We start from the raw sequence: 7,924 nt of genomic DNA, 5'->3' as shown, positions 1-7,924 counted from the left end.
TTGTTTAGCTTTGATGTTTTTAAGTAAGTAAACATATTCACATTCATTTGCTAGACAGTATGCCTTAAAAAGAACCCCTCACACACATGCATGCACCCTCATCTTTCCTCACGCACCGCACGCGTGCACACACACACACACAGGTTGCTAGGTTACCATAGCAAATACTGTAGGCTCACCCCAGAAATTATTTTTTAGTAGCCTAATGGTAAAATTATTTGTTAGTAGCCTAACGGTAGGCTATGTTTTAGTAGCCTAATGGTAAAATTATTTGTTAGTAGCCTAATGGTAAATGCTGCAGGTGTAGAAATCTACATAAAACAGATATTTATGTTGATGTCAGGTCTAGATTACAGCATGAAACTTGTTGTAGGCTACATATTAATACATTAAATTGCTTTCCCTCTTCTCCCTCCCAGCACTTCACAACATACTATGGAAAGCTTTGTTCGCCCAGCTAAGTTATTTAATTATTTAATTGATGGCACTGGCACTTAAAAACACTAAATGGGTAAATTGCAATAAATGGAAAATATCCATCCAATAATTGCAAAATATCCGATTAATCGATCGATAAAGTGCTAGATTAATCGATTACAAAAAGAATCGATAGCTGCAGCCCTAATCCATTTCAATGTAACCAACCACAAACTAGGTAAACTATTTAAGTGAGGTTCACAGAGCATTCTAGGAGCACCACTAAGGTGTGTAGTCATCATCCTCTGAGCTGGTATGTTCATTCTCTGTATTGGGTGAATAGCTTGTACCTGACAAATAAATTGTTATGCTTTGACCCGCATAGTTTTCTAGAGTTTCTTTAGATATCCTTCAAAAATGGGCCAGGAGGAACGGCTAGGATTAGTCTCCAGGGCCGTGGGGGCTAAATCAGTGAAAGTGTAGGCATGCTACCAGGAGAACTGGCCATCGTATTGTACTGTGGTGGGTCACTGACTTTATTAGTAGTCTGGAATTAGACAGCTAACCTTAGCACACCCTGAACCCTCTGTAGCTTCGGTAAGATGTTCTGTCCAGATGAGTATAGTGGTCCAGGTCAGCACTATAGCCTCTGACCAACTTTCACACTACACTGTAAAATCTAACACTTGTGTAAACTTGCATTAACCTTGTTTACTTTACTTTCAGCAACAAATGTGTGCATCTTAATGGTTAGAGTAAAGTAACAGTTACTTCCATGTTGAAAAAAGCATGTTACTTCATAATAAGACTGAGGTCAACTTGTCTGAGACAAGTAACCTCAACAGTGACAAATTTCTACCATTAGGAGGCGCCCTTGTGCGTATTTCTGCAGGGAAGAAGAAGAAGAAGAAGTGGGAGCATGCAAGGAAGACGTTAACGTTACTGTGCTGGAGTGATTTGAATTTTCGCCCTCTCAGTTTGCTCTTCCGAAGAATCGTTGTTGAAAGCATTCAGAAGATAAAAAATAAACATCAGACCTTTTCCTTTCGGAAGACTTTGTGGTAAGCTTTAAGGATATACATGTTGGTGAACTGTTTTTATTTTGCCCAGGCATGTTTTTGGTTCGAAGGAGCTAACGTTAGATCGATGGTCCCCCTTACCCCCCACCACACCACAGATGTTTTGCATTAACAGTTGGATAAATTAATGTGTAACTTTAACTACTAGTAAATTACTGTCCAATTCAAAGTTGGCAGCTAATTTAGAATTTTAAAGCAGGAGGTAGTGAATACAGAATCAAAGTTAAGGTTAGCTGCGAATTTAGAAGATGGTAGTGTAAGCATGCAGTGGAAATGTACGCATTGCATTTTTTCGGCAGACAAAAGAGGTCAGATATTTAAGCATTATCGTCTAAGACATGGCGGGTTTATTCGGCAACAACCAATACCTTGTCTTCATATGGATTGTTTATGCACTTTTTAGTCATATGGGGAGCCCTGCACTGAAGCAGATTTTTTCACACGTTCGTAGTCATTTGAAATTAACATTCCATGCCCATATGAAGACTGTGATTTTCATACTAGTGTGTATTCAACATTTAAAGGAGAAGTTCGATATGATATTGACCTAAAGTGTGTTGAAACATGATACCTTGAACTTTTGTCTCATAGCTCATCTCGACTTGTCCCCTGCACTCCGAAATCTGGCGCTAATAGCCGATGCTACCAACAGGTTTCTGATGGGGGTGCCTCGGGCATCGGCCTAGCCATGCAAATAAATCTCTGGTTTACACCATTTACGGTAAGTGGTAATTTCCATGGATGTAATACAATGCTGAAAATTGCTTGTATGTTTCTAAATCTTTTGTATCATTTCATGACATCCTCAAGAGATCAACACAAAGCTTGGATTACTTGCAGCAGCATTACCGTTAATTCATTTTATATTTCAGCAAGGTACAGTTTGGACGCTAATAACTAATCAGTCATATATTTAACTGTCTTTGTGTTTCTATTTGTTTTACAGATTACTGATGGTGAGGACGTGTGGGCACAAGTCTCCTTTGGGCTGCTGACGGTCATTGATGATGACACACCGGTTGATCCAACTCTTATCCACCTGGAGTCAGTGTCTACAGCCATCATCATTGAGGGGAGGCTGGTAATGGATGGTCTCAAAAGTTTGCCTGAGGCACTCTGCATCTTGTTTGGGTTAGAACAAGCTACCACCAAAATGGCAAAGTCTTAAAAATCTTCTGCTGAGATGTTTTCTATTTTTTGAGCTTATATGGTTCTAAACTGAAAGGAGAATTCTGGTGTGATATTCACTTAAAAGTGTGTTGAAACATGATGCCGAGTGTGAACGTATGTCTCATAGCTCATTTCGGCTTGTCCCCTGCACTCCGAAATCTGGCGCTAGCTAGCCGACGCTACCAACAGCTTTTTCAATGGGGGTGCCTCGGCATCGGTCTAGCCATGCAAATAAATCACTGTTTTACACCATTTACGAGGCTCAAAGTATCTCCACACTTCATTGGTAAACCCAATTCTGTGGCATTTCCACGGAATTATTTTTGGAATCTGATCCCTTATCATACCTGTTCATTCGTACTCGTCGCTCGACTTATCGTGACTAAATTCAAGATGGCTGCGAACGGTAAACTTTCTTAAGGTACTGTCTGTATAAATCGGCTTGTAAATAAACTACCAGTGCTTTTTCCAAGTTCTCAATGTCTCGTTTTAAATGCCAGGGCCCTCGGAAGTCTACCAATGAAGTGTGGAGATATTTTGAGCCTCGTAAATGCTGTGAAACAGTGATTTATTTGCATGGCTAGGCCGATGCCGAGGCAACCCCATTGAAAAAGCTGTTGGTAGCATCGGCTAACTAGTGCCAGATTTCGGAGTGCAGGGGACAAGCCGAGATGAGCTATGAGACATACGTTCACATTCTGCATCATGTTTCAACACACTTTAGGTCAATATCATACCGGAATTCCCCTTTAAGTCTGTGGTGGTAAGTCATTTAGAATTTGGCCCTATAAATTTGTGGCCCGATTAAGTTTTAAGAGATGTTTAAAGGGATATTCCACCATTTGAGGAATTACACTCATTTTCCACCTCCCCTTGAGTTGAACAATTGATTTTTACCTTTCTCCAGTTCATCCAGGCGTTCTCCGAGTCTGGCGATACTAGTTTTAGCTCCATCCTAGCATAGGTCATTGAATCTGACTAGACCATTAGCTTATCACGTTTAAAAGTGAATAAGATTTCCAGGAATTTTCCTATTTAAAACTTGTCTCCTTTCAAGTTAGAAAGTGTAATAAGACCAACGGAAAATTAAACGTGGCGATTTTCTAGGCTGATTTGACATGGAACTATACTCTCATTCCAGCGTAATAATCAAGGAACACCATGGGCACAGCAGCACAATGATATCATGCAGCACCTGAAAATAGTCCCTGTAGGCTAACTTCCAGCAACAAAGTTGAGCTGCAGCAGACGAATCGGTTAGTGACTGGATTATTACGCCTGAATGAGAGTATAGTTCCATGTCAAATCAGCCTAGAAAATCTCTATATTTGATTTTCCATTGGTCTTATTACACTTTCTTACTTGAAAGGAGACAAGTTTTAAATAGGAAAATTACTGGGAATCTTAGTCACTTTTAAACGTGATGCTAGCAGGCGAGATGCTAATGGACTAATTCGATTCAATGATCTATGCTAGGCTGGAGCTAAAAGTGGTATCGCCAGTCTCAGAGAACGGCTGGATGAACTGAAGAAAGGTAAAAATCAATTGTTTAACTCAAGGAGAGGTGGAAAATGAGTGTAATTCTCCAAATGGTGGAATATCCCTTTAAGAAGACCGTATTTTTCATGTATTGTGTTAATTTAGGTTAGACTACTGTGTTGTTTTTTTATTTGGTACAGGCTACTGAGATACTTAAAGTTTGTATATTTTAGTTTCAGGCCTTTTAAAAAAGATTTTTATAAAATGTTAAAGGAGAAAAAAGGAAGATGTAGGTTGTTGCTACAGCTAAATTGTGCCAATTTTGTTGTTTTTACAAGAATAATAAATAATTCAAAGCCGTATTTGTACCTGATGCAGTTGTAAATGTCATTATTTTAGAATAGAGCCTATTTTTATTCAAACTTGTGTATATGAGTAATATTTACTTGCTAAATTGAAGGCAATCGGTTTCCATGGTTTCACCAAGTAAGATTAACTTGCTGTTCAAGTAACTGTTACTACATATTCCAGATATGAGGAATTGGTTGATTAGTTACCTCAACTTCAGAACATGAGTTTTATGAATGAAAACTAAAGTAAACCTCACTTGCAATACCTAGGTAGGTTAAAGAGGAATTTGCTGTAGTGTTAATACACTACACTAAGGAATTGCTTGTAAGCTCAGTTTTAGAATCCCAGTCCACTTTAGTCTGATTTTTCAAGGCAATCGGTTTCCATGTTTTTTTTAAGTAAGGTTTACTTATTGGATTTTACAGTGTAGGATCATTACTCAGTAAATGGTGCCTCCCGAATTAGTCGGCCGAGGAGGGCCTTGCACACTATTCTTGGGGAAGATGTGTCTAATTAAATAGCTAGAAGGCATTCTTGTAACAGTATCGTGGGTAGGCCTACATCGGCCTACTATGGATAGTAATATCACTTTGACTGAAACTTCTCCATATCTAGCGGGGTCAGATTCATTAGGTTAACAGGGGTTCTATAATCAATTGTTATTTCCAACAGCGCGCGGAAGCTTCACGATTTCCTTCGACCACTCCCAGTTCCCTCATTGGTCCTGAGGAGTGACGTCTTACACTGACGTTGAACAAGCTAAGCGTTGAACTTGGTTCAACTTTCAAAGCGCAACGTGAGGGTATTCAATTGTCAGTTTAGGTCAACGGTTTGTGTTACTTAGGAACGAGATAGAACTTATTATGGTCTGAGTGTTGCGTTATGCTCGCCGCTGGCCAATGTGATGCCCACCTAATTCTCATTTATGCTTAACATGAGAGATGGACACAGATACAGATACTCTGCACTCATTCTACTGCTGGTTGTCTGAGCGCTTACAGATACGGATGAAATGGAGCAATGTTTGTAACGGACACATCTATTTTGGAATGAAAAGGGAACATTATTCTGACTTAACATGCCAGTTGCTGGAGATTGATCTTCTCTGAAGGACAAGACTACCAGTCAATGTTGATAAGTCCACATCCAAGTTTCTGTAATTGAGTAAAAGTGGAGAAGTTGTTTGTTGTTGTTTTATTTCTTGTCTATTTCAGTGAAGAGCATCCATGAAACAACAAGGTCCTAGACATGATCAGATCTCCGGGCAGGTTTCTGTCCTTGGCCGGGCTTCCATGGAAATGTGGACGTAGCCACGGAAACTAAGTGAATTATAGCGCACAGGCGTAAACAGGAGCCAAGCCTCCTCTCTCCAAAACATCTCCAAACTCAAGAGCACAGACCCTTCAGGACTGCTACAGAGTTACAGGCGTAAACAGGAGCCAAGCCTCCTCTCTCCAAAACATCTCCAAACTCAAGAGCACAGACCCTTCAGGACTGCTACAGAGTTACAGGGGCAGCCGACTGATTAGAATAAACAGGAACAAATGGGAATGAAAAGGGGCTCCAACAAGCACAGAGATAAGGGTGAACCCAACATAGATGGCCAGGAGATGATGTGAATGATATGTATTGTGTACACAGAGATAAGGGTGAACCCAACATAGATGGCCAGGAGATGATGTGAATGATATGTATTGTGTACACAGAGATAAGGGTGAACCCAACATAGATGGCCAGGAGATGATGTGAATGATATGTATTGTGTACACAGAGATAAGGGTGAACCCAACATAGATGGCCAGGAGATGATGTGAATGATATGTATTGTGTACACAGAGATAAGGGTGAACCCAACATAGATGGCCAGGAGATGATGTGAATGATATGTATTGTGTACACAGAGATAAGGGTGAACCCAACATAGATGGCCAGGAGATGATGTGAATGATATGTATTGTGTACACAGAGATAAGGGTGAACCCAACATAGATGGCCAGGAGATGATGTGAATGATATGTATTGTGTACACAGAGATAAGGGTGAACCCAACATAGATGGCCAGGAGATGATGTGAATGATATGTATTGTGTACACAGAGATAAGGGTGAACCCAACATAGATGGCCAGGAGATGATGTGAATGATATGTATTGTGTACACAGAGATAAGGGTGAACCCAACATAGATGGCCAGGAGATGATGTGAATGATATGTATTGTGTACACAGAGATAAGGGTGAACCCAACATAGATGGCCAGGAGATGATGTGAATGATATGTATTGTGTACACAGTACGCAGCCTGCCTAAAGACGGGTGCACGACATGTGAACTGTTAGCTCAGGAAATCGGCCATGCAGTTTGTTTGGGTTTTAGGGAGTTATTTTTGCTGACCTGGCAGAAGAAGGGAGCAGACCGTGGCTATAAGCAGAGAGAGAGAGAGAGAGAGACACTGTGTGTGTGTGTGTGCATGTCTGTGTGTGTGTGTGTGTGTGATGAACAGATCAGACACGCAGGAAACTGTGCCAGTGGCAGATGGGTGGAGTCAGAAAGTTGTGAAGTTCGTATCTTACAGTAATCACTCTCTGTCTCTGTCTGTCTGCCTTGTGTGTGCGTGTGTGTGTGTGTTTAGTCCGGGCCACATGATATAAGGTCTGAGACACCAGACTTAAGACCTTGGCTACAATAAGAACTGTGTGTGTGCGTGCGTGCGTGCGCGCGGGTCTCGAGTCATGATTATCCATGACTATCCACTTTACCTCCATGTCATCTATCTTTGTCTCTCACAGCAGAAAACACACTCATTACCATAACGGTTTAGTTTTTGCTTCATTAGACTGCTATGAAACACATACAGGCACACAATAACCAGCACTATCGGCTATCAGCTCACTAGATTGAGTATATTCCGACGTTTCTAAAGTACATATTGAAACATGGTTATTAAAGTTATAAGTCTATATTTCATTCAATGTGTGTTGTATTCTATGACTTATTGTTTTGATTTAATTTAATCATATTTTTGTCATAATGTATTTCAGCATGTGCATTACGAGTACATCTATAGGTTCTCATGTTATATCTCAGTGTGTGTATATTGTTTTAGTAATTTACGGTCCTCTCTGGTTTTGCTTGCCTTTCTCCCAGTGTCAGCACTGTTAGTGTGTTAGAATAATATTAGTGTGTGTGTGTGTGTGTGTGACCCATGCTCTATGACCGACGTAGACGGTCACACTAGCCGCCTCTGTGCGAAGTTTCAGTGAGGATGGCGTGGGCATGTTCAGTGAGGGTGGCGTGGGCATGTTCAGTGAGGGTGGCGTGGGCATGTTCAGTGAGGGTGGCGTGGGCGTGGGCATGTTCAGTGAGGGTGGCATGGGCATGTTCAGTGAGGGTGGCGTGGGCGTGGGCATGTTCAGTGAGGGTGGCGTGGG

Source organism: Alosa sapidissima, chromosome 2, assembly GCF_018492685.1.
Source record: "Alosa sapidissima isolate fAloSap1 chromosome 2, fAloSap1.pri, whole genome shotgun sequence".
Lineage (NCBI taxonomy): Eukaryota > Metazoa > Chordata > Actinopteri > Clupeiformes > Clupeidae > Alosa > Alosa sapidissima.
The sequence above is the reverse complement of the archived record's forward strand: the minus strand, read 5'-3'. Positions refer to the sequence as shown.